Here is a 24,670-nt window from a genome sequence, read left to right on the forward strand (position 1 = left end):
TCCATGATAACTTTTGTAGGTAAATATGAAAAATCAATGCATCAGTTGTAAGAACTACCCTACCTTTTTTATTCTGAATTTTGCCTGGGTTAAGGACTTGAGAACTTGGCCATGGTTAGAAATTTCAAGCAGATCTTGTGAGTATCAGGTCTGGAGAGAAGTCTAAAGTCAAATACCAAGAAATCTTACAACTTTCTGTTTTAATTCTGTTGCATTTACGTGATGGCTTGCCAAATAAGAGGGCATGAATTCAACAGTTTAGTTTCATCTTAATGAGACCCTCCTCTTTCACCATCACGAAAACTCCTGGGGCCACGATCCAAAGGGCCTATGATTCTGAGTCTCATAAACATGGTTTTATAATGTCCATGTGACGTTATCAATATTAATTGCTTTTGGTTTTCTCTTGGTGTTAAATTTTCCACTGCTGTTTGTGGTTTATTCTGAATTCTGTGCCTGGTGTTCACTGTCTTCCTGAGCTAGTGTAGTAATCTGCATTTTTTAAGTTGCAGTCTAAAATCTTGAGTGGCATAATGGCTGTTTGGCTTCTGGGCAGTAGTCTAGGAACAAAAGTGTGTAGTGTTCACAGTATGCAGTTTGTGTGTGTGTGTGTACAGGTCCATGCATTTTCCTCTGTGGAAGTGTGTTGGACCAGTTATTTAACCTCTTTAAGGCTCAATTTCCTTCTGAAGAATGGAGCTATATCTCATAACTCTCACATACCTGTCTCATAGTGTTCTAATGAAGATTAAATATGCTAATGTAGTAAAATAATGAGCCCAATATGTGGTATATAACAACCAAATCCATTGCTATCAAGTTGATTCTGACTTATGGTGACCCTATAGGTCACGGTAGAACTGCCCCATAAGGTTTCCAAGGCTGCAGTCTTTATGGAAGCAGACAGCTACATCTTTCTCTCATGTGACATATAATAAGTGCTAAATAAATGTTACCTGCCAAATCCATTGGTAATCTTGGAATTAAATAATAGGCTATAGCAAAACTCATACTCATTTTAATTTACTAGCATGAGCATTTGTGTTTCCATATATTTTTGCTTTGTTTTCAACAATATCTAGCCCTGGGCCTCGGTACCAGGTACTAAATAGCAACTTCTGAAAGGTCCATTAATTTTTAGAGGCCACTAATGTACCATTGAGTAAACTGGCTTGTATAGGTCTCTGAATGATATCCTAGAAGAGTTAACACTTTTTTTTCCAAAAGAGAAAAGTAGTCTATTCCCTTCACACTAGTATTTTAAGAGACATTAAACTCTAAGTAATGGTAAGACTTCTATGACAGCTTTGGGAAATACACTTTTTTTTTTTTTCTTTTTTCATTCTTCCTCCAAAGGGCCTATTACAGCTCTATCATTGAGTTGTTTTTTCTTTGATTCCCATCAAAGACAATAATTCCAGCAAAGGTTGGCAAAGGACTCTGTCTCTCATACTGCCTTTCTATTATCTGACTCAACATTTGCTGATTATGAAAAAGTTATAATAATCAAAAAGATTAAATAAAATGAGAATCATAGTAGATGTCAAATGTTTAAAGGGCATCGTGGTTTAAAAAGTGTTAATTACCAGGGTAACTCTTGGATTGTGATTAGGAAGGACAAGGAGAGAAAAGAACTGTCCTTCAGGTGGGAGGAATTTTCAGGATAGCTTGTCTACCATAGTGCTGGAAATAAAAATTATGAGATCAAAAAAGGCAAGTTATTTATTAATTTTAGGGAATTTTGAAGATGCCCGTTTATTTGATTGTGTGGTAGTTATTTCTTTCTCATTTCATCTCAATCTGGCTGTGAAATAGGGACAGATTCTCTGCAGTAATTTACAGCCCTTTAAGATGACAGGTCTTTTGACTGCAGCCAGGAAGATCTAGCATTTTGCAGTTTCTCACTTCCATTTGCATTGGTCATGATTTTCATCCAAGTGGACAATAGTCTAGGAGGTAATTAACTCACTCTGAAATTTCTAGATACAGTTTTACCAGTGACCTTCATCTCAGGGGTAATATGATGCTTCCAGTTGTACTTGGGTGAGAGAGGGACTTATTTGGGGTCTACTTGATTAAAATTCTCAAGGTATCATGGGAGTTCAGCCTTCATGCTGTTTATGATTTTAGGTACAGAAATTGATTTATGGTAAAACTTGCTAAATCTTGGACAACCCAACCCCTTAAGGACTGCTAAAAGCAGAGGATATTGTGACATGTCTGTGGAAGGTTTTGCCTAAGGTCTTCCATTACTCTGGGAAATGCTTATTTTATTTTATTTTGGTCTTTTCTAGTTCCACCTAATCTCGGTGAAGTTTCTTTTCTCTGCTCCTGGCCAGACTGCCATGCTCTACATCATTAACCCTAAACTCTGGGGAACTGATCCCCTGACAGCCTCTTTGATATTAGATTAGATCCCTTCCAGGCTGCATTTAATTGACTGAGTTCCTAGGGGGACTAGCTAGTTCCCGTTTCCTCTCTATTTTACTTGGCCACTCTTCTTTAGTAGCTGGCTTGCAAATTTGCTGGGTCTCTGCCAAGAAGGAAGTGCGACAGATAAAACAGATGCCTATGATTCCAAATTCTCCTTTTTCCCCTTCTAATAACATGTCTACAGTTAGACCTGTCAATGAGATCCTTTGTTCTTTTTGAATCCGCTTCTTCCAAGTAATAAGAAAGTGGCTACTTTCTTCTTATGTCCTTTATATTACACATTATCTATTTTTCAGAAAATGAAAGACTAGAGTCCTGGTAATTAAAACACCAGGTCTTTTCTCTTGGCTTAAATGCCTTCACTTCTGTTTTTAAACTTTTATAACACTTTCCTGGTTTTTTTTTTTTTATAAATGACTTTTACATTCTGAACGATTGCGCTGATCTTCCATTCTCTTGGAACAATTAAAAAAATAAAGCCACCTAGTTTTCCCAAAAATATAAAAGTAATATATGCTCAATGTCAAAAATTCAAACATTATGAAAATACAGAATATGGATAGGGAAAGACACCCGTAGTAACTCCCTTCCTCTTCCAAAAGAACTAGTATTTATTATGCTCCAGGTTTTTCTATGTATATAATGTGCATTTTTAGTGGTAATAATATCACTCTTTAGTAATTTTTTTTTAAACACATGTGGGGTGGGTGGTAGTTGAAATTAATTCCTCTTCCTTCACTCAGACTTATCTTGAGGCTTTTCTTTGAACACTCTAGAACCCAGTTTGAATTACAGATTTATAATTGGTTGAAATATTTAAAGTCTGGTCAAGCCACCAAAAGCCCTTCCTCCAGGTCTCTTTCACTCCCCAACAGAGCTCTGGGGTGTTAGACATGCTCTGTGATATCTGTAGCTATGGTTGTCAGCCTGTTTGTTCCTTGACCTTGACCTTAATTTTCCTTGTTGTATTTCTCCTTGAAATGATAGCTCAAAGGTAAGACCACGCATGTGTGTTGTGTTTGGGCTTTGCTATTTACTACCTATGTGGTCTTGAGAATATCTCCTCATCTTTAAAATGAGAAGAGTGCCGATTCTTGTAGTAGATAATTCTTAAATTTCTTTTTATGTCTGTGTAATCATAATTAAGGAAGTCCTGGAGGTGCAGTAGTTAAGCGTTTAGCTGCTAACCAAAAGGTTGGCAGTTTGAACCTACCAGCCACTCTGAGGAAGAAAGATGTCGCAGCCTGCTTCTGTAAAGATTTACAGCCTTGGAAACCCTATGGGGTAGTTCTACTCTGTCCTATAGGGCCGCTATGAGTTGAAATTGACTCGACGGCAATGGGTTGGTTTTGGTTTAATCATCATTAAGAGATTAGGAGAAATAATCCTTATGAAGAGTGTGGTTCCTACTTCAAGCAGATACATGAGACCCAAAGGTCGGCTCCTGTCCAGAGCCAGGATGAGAAGGAAGGAAGGGACCAGAGCTGGTTGGATGGACACGGGAAGCCTGGGGTGGAAAGGGGGAGTATGCTGTCACATTATAGGGATGGCAACTAGTGTCATATAACAATATGTGTATAAATTTTTGCATGAGAAATTAACTTGCTCTGTAAACTTTCACTTAAAGCATGATAAAAATAAATAAATTAATTAAAGAAAAAGAAAAAAAAGAGATTATGAGAGACCCACCTGCCAAAGTACTAGCCCCTCTGCTCCTTTAGGAAGAAACAGGGCTCTGAGATAAGCCACACTTGGGCTGTGTGCACCCCCAACGCCCCACAAATTAACCTTTACCCTGAAGCCCAAACTGCCCAAGCCCCTACAACCCCCTGTGCCTAGCGCCACAAGAACTTTTCTCCATAGTTAATTTTTTTTCTACTGATACAAGAAAAAAGAAAAAAAAAAAAAAGTGGTCATACTGAATTCCAGGGCTTTTGATGGTAAATTTGCAGATATATTCACAAATTGAAAGATAATTTCTTGCCAGTCAGCAGAATGCTGCCAAAGCAATGCCCTCATTTATTAAGCTTATTTCCGGAATCTCTAAATAAGATAAAAGGGTAGAGTCAATAGTACCAGCCTTTTTTTTCTCCCAGGTTTTAAGATGAAATAACTCCATATCTTATTCTGGGTTTTGTAAAGAAGCAAAGCCGGTGAAACGTGTATCTATAAATACACACACACACACACACACACACACACACACACACACACAGATTTACTTCAAGGAAATGGCTCCTCAATTTGTGGGGGCTGGCAAGTTCCAATTTGAAAGTCAGGAGGCAGGCTGGAGACTTCTGCTGGCTCACAGGATTACAGGAGCTGGAGAAATCAAAATTTGCAGGCCAAGTGGCAAGCTACAGACTTCCGCAGGTTTATGACCCAGGAACCAGAGGTCAGGTGATGAGATGTGTACAGGGTCAAGAGTGAGTGAGCTTTGCCAGAACATCCATTTCCATTTATATTCTGAAGGCACATCAGATCACATCACAAAAGTTGATCACATTATATTACATTTTGAAAGAACAACCTGTCCAGTGTCTGCCAAACCACTGAGAATCATAGCCTAGCCATGCTGACACATACCATAATCATCACATCCCAAGAGAAATTTCCCCTGCCCTTCTTTCTGGTGTGTTAACCTCAGGAGAGGGGCACCTGGGAGAAGGTGGCTCTGCTCAGTCAGACAGAAGTTGGGGGAAATCCTTCAAACTTTCTGAGATCTACAGACAGACTGGAGCTGGCTATAGAAATTTGTACTACTTCATTACATCAGGACAACGTCCCAAGACCCTACTTAAATCCTTTAGCTCCTCTAGGGATAAAAAGATGTTTCAAGAAGCATCATAACATCAAGTTCACTGTAAGCTGCATGCAACCCATTCTTGGACATGACCAACTCTTGGAACCTATGATGGATAAATAGTTGAAAGGGGCTGGGAGATTGATGATATTTGCTTTCTTTTTTATTCTCATACAACTGATAAATGGACTTTACTTTTTTGTTTGTTTGTTTGTTTCTTATTGTGTTTGGTTAAAACAGGCTTGAACCATGCTGATGAGCTGAAGAAAATTGCTAGAGGTGGGAATGGATTGGAGTTGGCCTACACAAGTTTTTCTGTGACATCTGTAACACCTGTAATGCAAGCACTCAGGAAATGATTGCTCTCATGATGGTGGATGGTCCTGGCATCTTTTAGAGGTTTGCTGTTGCCTTGTTCATATTTTTTCCCTGATCCTCAAATGAGCCTCCTCATTCCTTTGCACAAAAAGTTGTCATTTTGTTGTGATCACTCCTGTTTTTATCTGTGATGACCTTGCTACTCCTATGGTCAATGGTGCTGAGTCCCTTGAGGTGAGGATAAGAAAGAAACTTTATTCACAAGTATTAACATTTTTAAATTAGGCTCTTCAATTGGCACCCCTTATGTTGTAACTATTGATTTGTTCTTCCAATTTCTAATGATACCTAACCTTAAAAAAATTGAGAAATATCCTTCTAGAGGCTTTGCTGGGAGGGTAACTCAAGAGCATCACCCTATTTTATATTTAAAATTATTTTCCTATTTACATTAATCAGAGGATCCAGATTGGGTTTGGACACCTTAGCTCTTTTTCTATTTCTAGATGGCTCAGCTATTTTTTAATATATATTTATTTCATGTCTACTATACCCTGGCATTCTTTTAGCATTAGAAGGCAGTGATAACTGAGACAATTCCCCTTCTCTAATATTCAGGGTTCCTGGGTGGTGAAAATGGCTAATATGCTCAGCTGCTAACCAAAAGATTTGAGGTTTGAGTCTACTTAGAAGCACCTTGGAAAAAAGACCTGGAGATCTACTGCCTAAAGATCAGCCATTGAAAATCTTATGGGGCACAATTCTACTCTGACATCCATGGGGTTGCCATAAGTCAGAATCTACTTAATGGCAAATGGTTGTTTGGTTAATAAAGTACTTATATCGGGGCGGGGGGGGAATAGAAAATAAACAAGAAAAGAAATAGATATATAGTTATTTTAGGAAGGATAAGTGTTAGGTGTCAAGTGTTATGTAGAAAAGTAAAGCTTACTCTGAAGCAAAAACTGTTAAAGGATTAAGAGATATTTTAGAAAAGATGATCAGAAAAGGTGATATTTGACCACAAACCTGAATGAAATGAGGGATCACTCTGTGTGAAGGCCTCAGTGAAGAGATTTCCAGGTGGAGGGAACAGAAAATATAAGAGGCTCTGTGCCACGAATGAGCTTATTGTGTTCAAACAACAGCCAGGAAGCCCAGTGGAGCTGGAGTAGAGCGAGGGAAAGTAGCCCAGAAGAACCTGGAGTGGCAGCTGGGACCAGATTGTGCAGGCCTCTGTAGGCATGGCAAGGAGTTTGGATCCTAAACTTACTGAGGACTACTCTACTTATTTAGGAATTTCCATTCCAAGGTTGTCAGAAGAACTTGCCCCCTCATCATTTCTCCCTAGCAATTTATCAGGGCTTCTAATATGATACTGTGTATCATTGATTTTAAGATGAAATGTTTTTTCACATTTTTCATCTCTGAATTTGGGATGTGACCTATAATTGAGAATGTCTTAGCATGGTATCATAGTTTATTTGGCATCATTTGTCTTTCTTAGCAATAAATAAAGTAATGGTGCATCTTATAATCAATGATGTCTTAGATTTGGTGAAACGTGGTGTTCCCAGATTTCCAAAATGGTTTACAGTTCACACAGCTGCCACCTCCCCAGCTTCATGGTGACCTGAGGGATCAGAGTCACAATAAATAACTGTTAATCATTGAGGTATTTTCTTGGAATGAGAATGAATGACTCTTAGCCATCACACTTGAGAACCAATCCTCCTTCAAACTGTGCATTATGGAAATGACAACTGACTGGTAACAGTAATGTAGCTTATAGCTTAGGTTCAGAGTTTATCAGTGTGCAGAGTTCACTGACCCAGAACATGAATGGATCCACAATCCTGACTATTGCTAGTCTGCACTAACTAAGCCAAGGAGCTAATAACGAGCCATCTGAGTGTTTGTCATACTGTCTTAGTATATAAAGAACTTTGATTACTCTTGCATTCTCTACTGAGGTCTTTTAAACTATGTGTGTTGTCCCTCCTTTGTGAATGGACCTATGGAGCTCTCTTGTTAAAATAATTGCTTGCTTTCTTTCTGTACTACAGACTGTGAGCTCGGTGATGGCAGGGAATGTGTCATTCATTTCTATGTTTTAGTGTGTACTAGAATGCTTTGCTTACAGTAGATAGTCAATAAATGTTTATGAAATGGATGAAAGGAGTCAGAGTTCACCACCTCAAGTTACTTAGGATCTTAGGAAGAGTCTGCTTCATAAAATATTTAAAACTTAGAGATTCCTAGTTTAGTAAGGGCAAGTGTGTGTGTACTACAACTTAGACATAAAAGAGTGACTCTCTATGATTTCTATAACTGAGCCCATCTTGCTCTTGAGCTCTCATTTCTGTTGACAAAATAAAAGAATTAAGTTTTGTGGTTAAAGTTAAGCTCTTTGGGTATGAAGCAATCCTCTTTTGGTATATATTCAGTCAATTAAAAGTTTAGGAACTTATCGAGGCTATTTTTTCTTCTTAAGCAGTCTTTGTTCTTTTTCCTTCCCAAGATGACAACCTTGGGGAGTGACATTTTCTGGCTGACCTTCAGTGAAATGCTAGTCAGTCCATGAATTCACTGGATGTTTTAGGCAAGTGGTACTAAGACGCAGCATGTTTTACCTGGTCTTTTGGGGGACATCATGTTGGTCCCAAGTTGTCATATTGTGGGGAGGTCCAGGCCAACACAAAAGCAATGTGCATGTATTCCAGATATAGCTGTATTCCAGCTAAGGTCTAGCTGCTAGTCAGCATGGATCTCCAGACATCTGAGTTAGTGAGCCTTCAGATGCTTCCAAACCCCAGCTTCCCAGTCTTCCAATAGAGGCTTCAAACAACATGGACCAGAGACATCCCTGCTGTGTCTTGTCCAAATTTCTAACCCACAGAATCCATCAGCATAATAAATGGTTGTTTTATGCCCCTAAATTTTGGAATAATTTGTTCTGCACCTCTAGTTTTGCAGCTCTTTCTCCCTCCTTCCTTTCCTTTACCTCCTTCTCTTCCTTCAAAATAATTTTTTTAAAGATTCAAAATATTTAGAGGAGAGCCTTAGGAAAAAGGACCATTTCTTGAAAACCATAATTAATTAGCATGTCTAATTGTGGGTGCTTGGAAAATGTGTTACATGAAAGCATTCACTTTTTTGTGTAAGACTTTTGTTAGTGCCCAATTATATGAAAAAACATTTTTTTTTTTTTTTTTTTTTGTTAAACGCAGGACAATTCCACCAGCCTCACCCCGGGCCAGAAGCTATTTTCATTAGAGAAAAAAATGTTTTTTCATTTCCTCAAATGGTAATATGTGCATCCAAGTAAGTACAGAGTTGAAAGTCAAAAGTTGTGATACAGCTGGCTGCATTACTTGATCTCTATCTGAGTGTCAGTGGCATGATTACTGGAGTTGGTTGTCTCAGTGGGGTGGGGAGAGGAGGTGGCAGCATCAAAAGGAAATTACACTTGCTAAAAAATATGGGTGAAAATGTCTTCAGCAATTACCACAGGTCATCTCTACTGCACACAGCAAATGGCAGAGAAAAAGGGCTTCCTGTGGGAAGGTGCAGAGTGCAGGGTTAGAACTGGGCAATTGTGATGTGTGGAATCCGAGGTACCCCTCATTATGCAGGCTTGTAGTAAACAGCAATATTAGTATAATGGGCTGTGATAAATTACCAGTGGTGTTTAAGATTCTTTTTTTGTTCTTTCAGGTCAGCAAAAATGCCATAATCTTTCCTTGCTTTGTGTCATCTGCACTACCCTTTTAGACCCAAATGATTCCCATTCTCTTCCAGCTGGCTGCCTTTAGATTTTTGAATTAGCACTCAATATATTTTAATTCAATTTTGAAACTAATGGATGCCTGAACTTATTTAGCCCATCCAGTCAAGCATCTTCAAGTGCAGTTCTGATTGAGGCAATTTTTCTAATTACAATCTTAATTCTTCATTTTTCCCTCTCTCAAAAAATTAAACTCTGTTCCAATAAAAAAAACCCAATGAGGACTGGAAAGTCCTAGGTAAGCAGCATAAGAAAACTGGAATCCAAGTGGTTCTTCCGAGTTTTTCCCTGGTATGGTGGAAGAAATAAGTCTTAAGTGATGCTAGATTTATGTCAGTTATAACAATTTTGCATATGAACCATTTTGCTTTTACTCAGATTATATGGATAGTACCTGGGTCAAATTGTTTTTCCTCTACCAGAAAAAAAAGCACCTGAAATAAAGACCTAACCTGACATGGTTAACCTATCAGACAGGTGTTACTCTTCTTATTGAGCTTCCAGGGGTTTTAAAAGGATTCATATATTTGCATTTTAAGGACAAACTCAGCATCTTTCCACTTGGATACGCTAAGTTTATGTTCCCCATGCCGCATCGCTTTGCTTTTTGAAAGGCTCTTCTTTCACAGTGGGGGAGAGATGCTTGAAGCCAAAACAGAAAGCGTGACACTGCTCTCCTCCAAACCCCTACCCCACACACAAAATGTTATTTTCCTGTGTTTCCAATGATAAAGTGTCTGAACAGCTTTTAAACTGTTGTTGTTAGGTGCTGTCGAGTCAGTTCCGACTCATAGTGACCCTGTGTACAACAGAACAAAACACTGCCTTGTCCTACACCATCCTCTAAGAGCCATGTTCAATCAACTAGAGTGAATCGTGGCTCTTTTCTGGTCTTCTCATCAAGCTTTTCTAATCCCTTCTTTAGGATAATATGCCTAGGCTGTTGAACACAGGAGTGGACAGAATTGTGGCCCGGCCTTGATTTTATTACCTATCCACCTTCACAGAGATTGGTCCTAAGCACAGGCTTATGATCTGTGCAAGACCAAGTACAGTCTTTAAGTGCTATTGGAATATAGACATTGTGAGAAACAGGCTCACATTTTCTGATAAGGGTACTTGACTTGATTATGGTTCCTATGCTCCCTGCCATTCTGGCTAACCAGTTTTAGTAATAGGAAATGACACTTAAATGCAAAGAGAACCAGTGTTGCAGTGATGGAAGATGGATACAAGGACAGTTACCCAGCAGCATGGAGTTGCCCATTCTTTTCCTTGAGGTCCTAAATTCTGTGTCCCTTCATTCTGTTCTGTAACCTATATTAACCAAGGCATTTGTCTTCTGCAAAGGTAAGTTTGTGTTGGGTTACTGTGACTTGCATTTGGTTCACTTTTCATTTGCCGGCGTGGGTAGGGATGTGTGTAAGTGTTTATTTCCTTCTACCATGAATGATACATGGGACTGCCCATTCCTGTGACCTTTTCAGCATCCTTCTCTTTATTGTATAAACTAATTCAAGAGATATTTGCTAACAACCCACTGTGTACTGGTTACTGAGGTTGCAAAGTCCAGTAAGAAATGATTTCTACTCTCGAGAGGATTCTTTTTTTTTTTTGAGCCATAGGTGAAAGTTTACAACTCAAGTTAATTTCTCATCCAAAAGTTTATACACATATTGTTATGTGACCCTAGTTGCAATCCCTGTAATGTGACAGCACACTCCCCCTTTCCACCCGGGTTTCCCGTGTATATTGAACCAGCTCCTATCCCTTTATGCCTTCTCACCTTGCCTCTGAACAGGAGCTTCCCATTTAATCTCAAGTATCTACTTGAACTGAGAAGCACACTCTTCACGAATATTATTTTATGTTTTATAGCCCAGTCTAATCTTTGAAGAGTTGGCTTCAGGAATATTTATATTTCTGGGTTAACAGAGAGTCTGGAAGGCATGTCTTCTGAGGTTCCTCTAGTCTCAGTCAGACCATTAAATCTGATCTTTTTGCAGGAATTTGAGTTCTGCAACCCACTTTTCTCCTGCTCCGTCAGGGACTCTCTACAATGTTCCCTGTCAGGAGAGCCATTGGTGGTAGCCAGGCACCATCTAGTTCTTCTGGTCTCAGGCTGATGTAGTCTCTGGTTTAGGTGGACTTTCTGTTTCTTGGGCTAATATTTCTATTGTGTCTTTGGTGTTCTTTATTCTCTTTTGCTCCAGGTGGGTTGGGACCAACTGATGCATCTTAGATGGCCACTCACAAGTTTTTAAGACCCCAGACGCCACTCACCGAAGTGGGATGCAGAACATTTTCTTAATCAACTTTGTTATGCCAATTGACCTAGATGTCCATGGTCCCTAGATCCCTGCCCCTGCTATTCTGTCCCTTGAAGTGCTCGGTTGTGTTCAGGAAATTTCTTAGCTTTTGGTTTAGTTCAGTTGTGCTGACTTCCCCTGTATTGTTTGTTGTTCTTCCCTTCACCTAAGATAATTCCTGTGTCTAGTTAGTGAATTCCCCTCTCCCCCCATGCTCATAACCATCAAAGAATGTTTTCTTCTGTGTTTAAATTTTTTCTTGAGCTCTTAGAATAGTGGTCTCGTACAATATTTGTCCTTTTGCAACTAATTTCACTCAGCATAATGCCTTCCAGACTCATCCATGTTATGAGGTGTTTCTCAGATTCACCATTTTGCTTTATCTTTGCGTAGTATCCCTTTGTGTGAATATACCATAATTTGTTTATTCATTCATCCGTTGACGGGAAACTAACGTTGTTGCCGTAACAGTACTGCAGTGAACATGGGTGTGGATATATCTATTCATGTGACAGCTCTTATTTCTTTAGGATATATTCCAAGTGGGATTGCTGGATCATATGGTACTTCTATTTCTAGCTTTTTAAGGAAGTGCCAAATCAATTTCCAAAGTAGTTGTACCATTTTACATTCCCACCAGCAGCATATAAGTGTTCCAGTTTCTCCACAACATCTCCAATATTTATTATTTTGTATTTTTTGGATTAATGCTAGCCTTGTTGTGGTGAGATGGTATCCCATTGTAGTTTTGATTTGCATTTCTCTAATGGCTAATGATCATGAGCATTTCCTCTTGTGTCTGTTAGCCTCCTAACGGTCTTCTTTGATGAAGTGTCTGTTCATGCCCTTTGGCCATTTTTTAATTTTGTTATTTTTCTTTTCGTGGTTGAGGTTTTGCAGTATCTTGTAGATTTTAGAGATTAGACCCTGATCAGATATGTCGTAGCCAAAATTTTTTCCCAGTCTGTAGGTTGTCTTTTTACTCTTTTGGTGAAGTCTTTGGATGAGTGTAAGTCTTTGATTTTTAAGAGCTCCCATTATCTAGTTTCTCTTCTGGTGTTTGTGCACTGTTAATAATGTTTTGTATTCTGTTTATGCCATATATCAGGGCTCTGAGCGTTGTCCCTATTTTTACTTCCATGATCTTTAGTGTTTTAGATTTTATATTTGGTCTTTCTTCCATTTTGAGTTAGTTTTTGTGCATGGTGTGAGGTATGGGTCTTGTTTCATTTTTTTGCAGATGGATATCCAGTTATACCAACACCATTTGTTAAAGATGCTGTCTTTCCTCTGTTTAACGGACTTTGAGACTTTGTGAAGTATCAGCTGCTCATAAGTGAATGAATTTAAGTCTGGATTCTCAATTCTGTTATGTTGGTCTATGTATCTGTTGTCGTACCAGTACTAGGCTGTTTTGACTACCATAGCAGTATAATTGGTTCTAAAATCAGGTAGTGTGAAGCCTCCCACTTTGTTCTTCTTCTGTAATGCTTTACTTATCCAGCCTCTTCCCTTTCCATATGAAGTTGGTGATTTGTTTTTCCATCGTGTTAAAAAATGTTATTGGAAAAAGACAAACAACCCAATTAAAAAATGGGCAAAGGATATGAACAGGCACTTCACTAAAGAAGACATTCAGGCAGCTAACAGATATATGAGGAAATGCTCTCAATCACTAGCCATTAGAGAAATGTGAATTAAAACTACAATAAGATTTCATCTTAGTCCAACAAGGCTGGCATTAATCCAAAAAAACACAAAATAATAAATGTGGGAGAGGCTGTCTGGAGATTGGAACACTTATACACTGCTGGTGGGAATGTAAAATGGTACAACCATTTTGGAAATCTATTTGGTGCTTCCTTAAAAAGCTAGAAATAGAGCTACCATATGACCCAGCAATCCCACTCCTCAAAATATATCCCAGAGAAATAAGAGCGTTTACAGGAACAGATATATGCATACCCATGTTTATTGCAGCACTGTTTACAATAGCAAAAAGATGGAAGCAACCAAGGTGCCCATCAACAGATGAATGGATAAATGACCTATGGTATATTCACACAATGGTATACCACACATCGATAAAGAACAGTGACGAATCTGTGAAACATTTCATAACATGAAGGAACCTGGAAGGCATTATGCTGAGTGAAATTAGTCAGTTGCAAAAGGACAAATATTGTATAAGACCACTATTATAAGATCTTGAGAAATAGTTTAAACTGAGAAGAACACATTATTTTGTGGTTATGAGAGGGGGGAGGGAGGTTGGGTGGGAGAGGGACTACTTTAGGTGAAGGGAAGGACAACAGTCAATACAGGGAGGTCAGCACAACTGGAGTAAACCAAAAGCAAAGAAGTTTCCTGAATGAACTGAATGCTTCGAAGGTCAGCGTAGCAGGGACAGGGGTTTGGGAACCATGGTTTCAGGGGACATCTAAGTCAGTTGGGAAAATAAAATCTATTAAGAAACATTCTGCATCCCACTTTGGAGAGTGGTGTCTGGGTTCTTAAATGCTAGCAAGCGGCCATCTAAGATGCATCAATGAGTCTCAACCCACTTGGATCAAAGGAGAATGAAGAACACCAAGAACACAAGGTAATTACGAGGCCAAGAGACAGAAAGGGCTACATGAACCAGAGACTACATCATCCTGAGACCAGAAGAACTAGATGGTGCCTGGCCACAACTGATGACTGCCCTGACAGGGAACGCAACAGAGAACCCCTGAGGGAGCAGGAAAACAGTGGGACGCAGACCCCAAATTCTCATAAAAAGACCAGACTTAATGGTCTGACTGAGACTCGAAGGACACCAGTGGTCATGGTCCCCAAACCTTGCCAGGACAGGAACCATTCCCGAAGCCAACTCATTAGACATGGATTGGACAGGACAATGGGTTGTAGAAAGGTGCTGATGAGGAGTGAGCTACTTGCATCAGGTGGACACTTGAGACTATGTTGGCATCTCCTGTCTGGAGGGGAGATGAGAGGGTAGAGGGGGTTAGAAGCTGGCAAAATGGTCACGTAAAGAGAGACTGGAAGGAGGGAGCAGACTGTCTCATTGAGGGGAGGGTAATTGGGTGTATGTAGTAAGGTGTATGTAAGTTTTTATGTGAGAGACTGAGTTGATTTGTAAACTTTCACTTAAAGCACAATAAAAATTATTTTTAAAAATGTTGGAGTTTGGATGGGGTTTGCATGGTATCTGTAGATCACATTGGGTAGAACTGACATTTTCACAATGTTGCGTCTTCCTATTCATGGGCAAGGTATGTTTTTCCACTTATGTAGGTCTCTTGGTTTCCTGCAGTAGTGTCTTGTAGTTTGTATAGGTCTTTTACATCTCTGGTTAGATTTATTCTGCAGTATTTTATCTTCTTGGGGGCTATTGTAAATGGTATTGATTTGGTGATTTCCCCTTCGAAGTTCTCTTTGTTAAAAGAGGAATCCAACTGAATTTTGTATGTTTATCTTGTATCCTGATACTTTGTTGAAATCTTCTATTAGTTCCAGTAGTTTTCTTGTGGATTCTTTGGGGTTTTCTGTGTAAAAGATCATATTATCTGCAAATAGGGATACTTTTACTTCTTCCTTACCAGTTTGGATGCCCTTTATTTCTTTTTCTAACCTAATTGTTCTGGCTAGGACCTCCAGCACAATGTTGAATAAGAGTGATGATAAAGGGCATCCTTGTCTGGTTCCTGCTCTGAACAGGAATGCTTTCAGACTCTCTTCATTTAGGATGATGTTAGCTGTTGGCTTTGTATAAATTCCCTTTATTATGTTGAGGAATTTCTCTTCTATTCCTATTTTGCTGATATTTTTTATCACAAATGTGTGTTGAACTTTGTTAAATGCCTTTTCTGCATCAATTGATAAGATCATGTGGTTCTTATCTTTTTAGTTTTGTGATGGTTTACATTGATTGTTTTTCTAATGTTGAACCATCCCTGCATACCTGGTATGAGTCTCACTTGGTCATGGTGAATTGTTTTTTTGATATGTTGTTGGATTCTATTGGCTAGAATTTTGTTGAGGATTTTTGCGTCTATGTTCATGAGGGATATTGGTCTGTAATTTTCTTTTTTCATGGCACCTTTACCTGGTTTTGGTATCAAGGTTACATTGGCTTGGTAGAATGAGTATTTTGTCCTTTTCTATGCTCTGAAATACCTTTGGAAACCCTGGTGGCGTGGTGGTTATGTGCTCCAGCTGCTAACCAAAGGGTCGGCAGTTTGAATCGCCAGATGCTCCTTGGAAACCCAATGGGGCAGTTCTGCTCTGTCCTATAGGGTCGCTATGAGTCAGAATTGACTTGACGGCGCTGCGTTTTTGTTTTTTTGGAAATACATTTAGTAGTAGTGGTGTTAACTCTTCTCTGAAAGATTGATAGAATTCTTTGGTGAAGCCATCAGGGCCAGGGTTTTTTTTGGGGGGTGGGGGAGTTTTTAAATTACCTTTTCAATCTCTTTTGTTATAGGTTTATTTAGTTTTTCTACTTCTGTTTGTGTTTGTTTAGGTAGGTAGTGTGTTTCTAGAAATTTGTCCATTTCCTCTAGGTTTTCAAATTCCTTGAAGTACAATTTTTCATAGTATTCTGTTATGATTCTTTTAATTTCAGTTGGGTAAGTTGTGATATCACCCATCTCATTTTTTATTCAGGCTACTTGCTTCCTCTTCTATTTTTCTTTTGTCAGTTTGGCTGATGGTTTATCAATTTTGTTGACCTTTTTGGTCTTGTTAACTCTTTCAATTGTTTTTCTATTCTCTATTTCATTTAATTCTGCTCTAATTTTTATTATTTCCTTTCTTCTGGTGAATGAGGGGTACTTTTGCTACTCTCTTTCTATTTGTTCAAGCTGTAGGACTAATTCTTTGATTTCGGCCCTTTCTTCTTTTTGGATGTGTGCATTTATTGCTATAAATTGACCTCTGAGGACTGCTTTTGCTGTGTTCCAAAGGTTCTGGTGGGATGTGTTTTCATTCTCATTTGATTTTGTGAATTTTACCCCTCCTTAATTTCTTCTATAACCTAGTAGTTTTTGAGCAAGGTGTTGTTCAGTTTCGGTGATTTGATTTTTTTCCTTGTTTTTTCTGTTACAGATTTGTACTTTTATGGCTTTATTGTCAGAAAAAATGCTTTGTAGTATTTTGATGTTTTGGATTCTGTTAAGGCTTGCATTGTGGCCTAATATATGGTTTATTCTGGAGAATGATCCATGTGTGTTGTAAGAGAAAGTACACTTGGCTGCTGTTGTGTGGAGTGTTCTGTATATGTCTATAAGGTCAAGTTGGTTGATTGTGGCATTTAGATCTTCCGTGTCTTTATTGAGCTTCTTTCTGGATGTTCTGTCCTTCACCAAAAATGGTGTATTGAAGTCTCCTACTAGCATTGTGAAGCTGTCTGTTTCTCTTTTCAATGCTGTTAGAGTTTGTTTTATACATTTTGGAGCCCTGATGTTGAGTGCATAAATATTTACTATGGTTATGTTCTCCTGGTGTATTGACCCTTTAATTATTATATAGTGTTCTTCCTTATCTTTTGTGGAGGATTTTGCTTTAAAGTCTATTTTGTCAGAGATTAATATTACCACTCCTGCTCTTTTTTCGGTTGTTGTTTGCTTCATATATGTTTTTTCCATCCTTTGAGTTTTAGGTTTTTTATGTCTTTGAGTCTAAGGGGTGTCTCTTGTAGGCAGCATATAGATGGATTGTGTTTTCTTTTTTATCCATTTTGCTACTCTCTGCATCTTTATTTGTGCATTTAGTCCATTTACATTCAGCGTAATTATGGATAGGTGTGAGTTTAGTGCTGTAATTTTGATGTATTTTTTTTGTGTGTGTGTTGTTGACATTTCTTTGTTCCACTTAATTTTCTGTGCTGAGTTGTTTTTCTTTGTGTATTTCCTTTTCACCTTTTTCATTGTTGATTTTGTGTTAGCTGAGTCTTTATGTTTTCCTTGTTTTTTATTTTTATGTTTAGGATTGTTAGGTTCCTTTGTGGTTACATTACTATTTAGCTCTATTTTTCTAAGTTTAAACCAGTGTTTTATTTCTTAATATCACCTTGACTCCCTCTCCATATGAAAGTTCTATGGCTACATTATTCAGTCTCTCTTTTTGGTTTTATTGTTGTCATGTTTTACATACTGACGTCTCTGTTTCCCTATTTTCAGTATTTTAGCTTTGATTTCTTTTTGTGACTTCCTGTCTGGCTTAATACCTGGTTGTTCTGTCTTGGGTTCTCTATTTGGGTTAATATCTTGGGTTGTTATCTGATGTTGATTTTCTAACTGGAGGATTCCCTTTAGTATTTCTTGTAATTTTGGTTTGGTTTTTGCAAATTCCCTAAACTTCTGTTTATCTGGAAATGCCCTAATTTCGCCATCATATCTGAGAGATGGATTTAGTGGATATATAATTCTTGATTGGCAATTTTTTTTCCTTCAAAGCTTTATGTATGTCATCCCATTCCCTTCTTGCCTGCATGGTTTCTGCTGAATAGTCAGAGCTCAGTCTTATTGACTGACCTTTATAGATGACATTTCATTTATCCCTAGCCGCTCTTAAAATTCTCTCTTTATCTTTGGATTTGGCAAGTTTGATCATAATATGTCTTGGTAACTTTCTTGTGGGATCTACCCTGTGTGAAGTTTGCTGAGCTTCTTGGTTAATTATCTTCTCGTCTTTCATGATATCAGGGAAGTTTTCTACCAAAAAATCTTCAACAATTCTCTCTGTATTTTCTGTTATCCTCCCTTGTTCTGGTACTCCAGTCACCCACAGGTTATTCCTCTTGTTAAAGTCCCATGTAACTCTTAGGGTTTCTTCATTTTTTAAAGTCTTTCATCTGATTTTTCCTCAGATTAACCTGTGGCAAGTACTTTATCTTCAATCTCACTAATTCTGACTTCCATCGCCTCAATTCTGCTCCTCTGACTTTCTACTGAGTTGTCTAAATCTGAAATTTTGTTGTAAATGTTTTGGATTTCTTGTTGTCTCTCTGTGGATTCTTGCAGCCTGTTAAATTTGTCATTATGCTCTTGTATAACATTCTTAAGTTCCTAGATTGCTTTGTTTGTGTGTTTCTTGGCTTGTTCTGCATTTTGCCTGATCTTTTGAAGAGCTCTGTTTCTTAATCTTTTGAATTCTACCTTTGGTAATTCTAAGTGTTTATCTTCCTCTGGGAGGTTTCTTGGGTCTTTGTTTTTATCACTTGCTGAAGCCATCATGGTCTGCCTCTTGATGTGATTTGATGTTGACTGTTGTCTCCGAACCAACAGTAAGTTATTATATATATTTATTTTATGTTTACTTACTGTGTCCTAGCTTCTTGTTTTGTTTGGATATGCCCAAATATGCTGGTCATGTGAGCAAGTTTGATTATTGGTGCCCTTGAAGCTCTCATGTCCTGTCACCAGATGGTTAGAGCTGTTACTTGGTATGTGAGCCCAGGAGTCCATTTACTTTTCTTATGTGAATTCAGCTCAGGTGTCCAGGTTGTCAGTCACCAAGTATGTGGTACAGGCTCTCATGTACAGTCCTAGATGGGCAGGGCTATGTACAGGTGATTGCAGTTGGCACAAGAATCTGGTTGCAGTAGGGGGTTATGTGCTGAGAAAGATAGGAGGCTGACGGGTACCCCTGAGTGCCTGGGTAGAAGGCATGTCTCTCTTCACTAGAGTTCATAGGTGAGTGGGTTTCACAGCTGGACTTTGAGTACCCAGTGCTGTTGGCTGTAAGGACTGGGAGGCACCGCTTATTCTCAGACCTCTGTTGTGGGTGGCTAGATGGAGTGGGTTGAACCACCAGTCCGCAGGCCCCTGATGTGGGTAGGTAAGCACCTTGCTTAATGGGCAGGGTAGTGTCAAAAGTCATGAATCTGCCATTCCCCCTTAGCTGTTGCAGTTGAAAAATATGCTTTAGGTATATACACTGTTGTACTGTGCTAATGAGGGCCTACACTGTTGAAATGGGCCCACACAGGTCTAGGCCGTGGTGAAAAGCATTCAAAGTCCATGTCACCCTTTTGCCTATGTATAGGCAAAGGGGCTGTGCCTGCCCTGAGTTCCCAGTTTAGGGGAGCTGGCAGACTATTTTTTCCTGTTTGTTAACTCCCTCCCTCTCCAAAGCCAGGAGAATGGCTTGGGATGTGTGACAGCTCCTACTTCTGGCTCAGGGGGTACAGCAATTGCTAAAGCCAGACTGAAGGAGTAGAGCAGGGAGGGGGCAGGTAGATGGGAGAGAGTAACTTCCCAAAGGGGGGAAGGATTTTTTTTTTTTGATCCCACATGGTAGGTTAGACACTTGCAGTTAACTTTTGCAGAATCAGTGCCACTTCTCCCTGGTTCCAGAGGCTTGAACAGACTCTATACTGCTTAGTTTCTCATGGTGTGGAAAACTGATCCCAAGCACAAGGTGCTGGACAGGTCAGGTCTGGCAAATTCTCACTGCTTCTGAACTGTCTCTCCCTCTCCCTGCTGCTCAGCCCCACTCCTCAACTTTGTCTTTGATTTTCAGGGCTCCTAGATTGTCATATATAATTGATTCACTTGTTTTTTTCGGGTTTTTGTTGTAAGAGGGACCACAGGAAACATCTGACTACTCCATTATCTTGGCTCTACCTACACTGAAGGGGATTCTTGAACTTCTCTATTCATCTATTCAATAAGCATTTTCTGAGTACCTAATACCTGTCAACAACAATAGGTTTTAATACCTATTGAAGTCTGTGTTAGACACTAAACAATATACTGAAATGGGAGAGCCTCCCGTTCCAGTGAGCTTTGAGTCTAGTGGAGGGATAGAGACGCAAATAGAAATTCCAAAATGATATGATCTAGGTGAAAACAAAGTGCTGTTGAGTACCTAGACAGAATACCTACTCAGGTATGTGGTATGTGTCTCTCTGCGTGAAGCATCAGGAATGGCTTCCTGCAGGAGGTGACAGCTAAAGCTGACTCCAAAAGTGTGGATAGGAATAATCTAGACATAAGAAAAAGGAGTGGGAGTGAAGTCATTCTGGGCAGAAAGATGAGAATGTGCCAGGTCCAGAGACAGGAAGCTATGGCATTCAGTCTGGCCATGAGTGTGAGGGAGGAAGGGTAGGAAGTAAATCCAAAAGGCAGGCAGCAGGCAGAGCATGAAGAACTTTTAAACCTTTTAAAATTCTATCGAATTTACCCTGAGGTCTATGAGGAATCATCAAAGTGGTTTAAGCAGGGGATTGAACTGATTAAATTTGCATTTTAAAAACCACTAATCAAGATTCAGTATGGAGAGGGTCAAAGCTGCAGGCTGGAAAGTTTGCTGAAATGTTCTAGACCAGAAATACTCCTAACTAGAACTAAAGAATGGGTCCAGACCAAACCAAACCCGTAGCTGTTGAGCTGATTCCAACTCATAGCAACCTATAGGACAGAGTAGAACTGCCCCATAGAGTTTCCAAGGAACAACAGGTGGATTTGAACTGACAACCTTTTTTGTTTAGCAGCCCAACTCTTAACCACTACATTACCAGGCTCCAAAGGAGGGGTAGTGGCAATAAAAAGAATGGTCAGAGATGGAGGAGATGGAGAAGATGGCATTTGGGATTTGAATGGACAAGAATATGAACGTAAGTGGGGAGTGGAGATTTGAATGATTTCTCTACCCTGTAAACTTCTGTAGTCCTTGAGTTTATCAAATGTCTGATAACTAAAAATATTCTTTCTAATAAGATGTTTTATATCCTCTTGTATGTGCCTTGCCTCATCATATAAGCATAAAGCCTCATTAGGGACAGAGACAAGTTTGTGTTATGGCAGCACCATGGAAAGCAAATCACCAGGTAACCAGTTACCCTTGAGTTGATTCTGACTCATGACGACCCCGTGTGTGTTGGAGTAGAACTGTGCTTCACTGTGTTTTCAATGGCTGATTTTTTGAAAGTAGTTCCCCAGACCTTTCTTCCAAGATGCCTATCAGTGGACTAGAGTCTCCAACTTTTCAGTTAGCAGGTGAGCACATTAACATAATAGGTGCTAAAAAGAAAAATAGTGAATACCAAAAAGAAACCCAAACCCCTTGCCATCAAGTCAGTTCTGACTCATGGCAACCCCCTGAGTTACAAAGGAGAACTGCTCCCTAGAGTTTTCTTGGCTATGATCTTTACGGAAACAGACTGCTAGGTCTTTCATCTGTAGCACTGCTGGGTGGGTTTGAACCACGAACCTTTAGATTAGCAGCTGATTTCAAGCTGCTTGTGCCACCCAGGCACCTGAAATTGCGAATATGTTTTTCTCCCCCTGTAAAAAAAAAAAAAAAAAATCACATTCTGCTTTAATTTCTTTTGTTGGGGAAAAAGCAGTAAGTGCTATTTGCCACACTGGGCTTCGGAAAGATACATTTTTCTACTTAAATACAAGCTAATATTATTTAGTCAGATTCTTAAACTTCTCTATTACTTTGTCTAGGTGTTTTAGAAGTATTTTTGGTTGTTCCATTTTCTCTTCCATTTGTCGTCTAATGTCAGCTGAGAAGTGCTTTTTCCCTTCTCTCGCTAATCATCTCTGTCATATCTGTGGGAAACTTATCGTTGACATTCTCACTTTACAGTTCTAGGTCAGTTCTTTCCTGCGGGAGCAAACTAGGTGTGGAGTGTTTGATCTGGCTCTTTTCAAATACAAATGAAGGAAAGGAGGAATGTCTTCAGCATTTGAAAACTTCCCAACCACAGCACCAATGAGTTCTGCAAGCTCTCCTTTGACCAGCAGGGGGAGCCATAGTGTCCACATAATTTTGGGAGCTCAGGAAACCCTGGCGGCATAGTGGTTAAGTGCTAGGGCTGCTAACCAAAGGGTCAGCAGTTCAAATCTGCCAGGCTGCCCTTGAAAACTCTATGGAGCAGCTCTACTCTGTCCTATAGGGTCGCTATGAGTCGAAATCGACTCAACGTCACTGGGTTTGGCTTGTTTTTTTTTTCTGGTAATGCAGTGGTTAAGCGCACAGCCGCTAACCAAAAGGTCAGAGGGTGAACTCACCAGCATGCGGGGCAGAAAGACGTGGCAGTCTGCTTCCGTAAAGATTACAGCCTTGAAAACCCTATGGGACAGTTCTACGCTGTCCTCTAGGGTCGCTATGAGTTGCAATCAACTCAGTGGCGATGGTTTAAAGTCTGAGAGCCTAGGGAGTGAGAGAGGAAGACCTGCCATTTGTTTAGTACTTGCTTTTTTTTTGTGTAGCAGGCACTGTGCCAACAATCCGGTGGAGTAGATGTTTATTCCCACTTTACAGATGATCAGATGGAACCACACAAATAACAAAAGGATCAGATAGGATTAAAACCTGACAACAAAGCCCTATATCAATTTATCACCACATGTTGCCTTTATTCCTTACAGATGGCTGGGGTAAAAATAAATGGTGCTGGTATTTGTAGCACTGAGATAGTGTGAGGAACAGACCAGGGTGAAGAGAGAGACTCAGGAGCAGGTTGAATTGTCACTCATTATGGCATGGACATTTGAAGAACTTGGTTGTGGTTCTGTCTCTGCCACACTCCAAGGCTCTGATTTTGAGCCATTCATTGGATTCACCTGGGCTTTAGTGCTGTACCTGGTTATGCAGTTGGTGCACAGCAGAAAAGCACCAGGCTGAGTGGGTGAGTGTGATCATCCACCCTGCCTCAGGGCTGCATTTTTCCAGAGGTTTCGCAGAGGTTAACAGTGGTCCCTATGTTAGTTTCATTATCTTCAAAAAACAAACAAACAAACCCAGTGCCGTTGAATCAATTCTGACTCATAGCGACCCAACAGGACAGGGTAGAACTCCCCCACAGGGTTTCCAAGGAGCGCCTGGTGGATTCAAACTGCTGACCTTTTGGTTAGCAGCTGTAGCACTTAACCATCATGCCACCAGGGTTTCCATTATCTTCAGACTGTAAAATCAGAGTAGGCAAAATCCTCAATCTAGGAAAGTTATTATCCTTCAAGTAAGTAGAACAACCAGTTGTATCATGTGCAACATGTTATAGGAACTCTCTGACCACTTTCTTGGACCAATGTCCTCTGTAAGGAAACATCTGTGAAGATATTAGAGCCGCAGAAATGAGGACTATATCTTTGACTTGTATAGAATGTAAAAATTTGGTTCCTAGCTTTACCACTTCTTAATCATATGACCTTGAGCAATTTATCTCTATAAACCTTAGTTTATTTGTCTGTAAAATAGGATAAGACCTACCTCATAAAAAAAATTCTGTTTTTTTTTATGAGGTAGGTGTGAAATTTAAATGAGTTAATAGATGTAAAGTTTTTTTTGAGCAGCACCTGACTCAGAGCTCGTATGTATTGAATACTTAGCACTGTGACTGACAACTGTCCTAATCTACTTTGTTATCTCCCTCCTTAAAGCTCTGTAACTTCCCTCACAAACAGTAAATAAACTTTCAATTTTGACTTTTCACCCTTGGGTATGGTGACTGATTTCTCTGTAATACTTTCTCTGTTAGCAGGACTTCTTACCACTCAGCTCAGATTGACTTAAGCAAAAAAAAAAAAAAAGGACTGAAGTTACATACTGTTAAATCCACAGACTCAAATGATGTGAGAGGACAGAGACCCTTCTCCATCTGGTAACTCTTTTCCTCTATATTGGCTTCACGATTAGCCTACTCTGTAAGATGAACTATGAGTTGGAATTAGGACTGATGAACTAGGAAGATGCATTAAGAAGAAAGGCCTGGCAATTTACTTCTGAACATCAGCCAATGAAACCCTATGCGAGATCACAGTGGTCCAATCTGTAGCAGATCATGGGGATGGCACAGGACCAGGCAACGTTTCATCCCATTGTGCATGGGGCCTCCATGAATCAGGGGCTAACTTGACAGCAGCTAACAACAATAACAACAGGCCCATCAGCTCCTAGTTTACAACCTCTTTTTAATCTTTGTGTCTAGCAGAAATCTTGCTTTTCTTCCCATGCAATCTAACAATAGTCCCTGAACTGACTCCCATGGTTGAATCAGTGACT

Source organism: Elephas maximus, chromosome 2 (assembly GCF_024166365.1).
Source record: "Elephas maximus indicus isolate mEleMax1 chromosome 2, mEleMax1 primary haplotype, whole genome shotgun sequence".
Classification (NCBI taxonomy): domain Eukaryota; kingdom Metazoa; phylum Chordata; class Mammalia; order Proboscidea; family Elephantidae; genus Elephas; species Elephas maximus.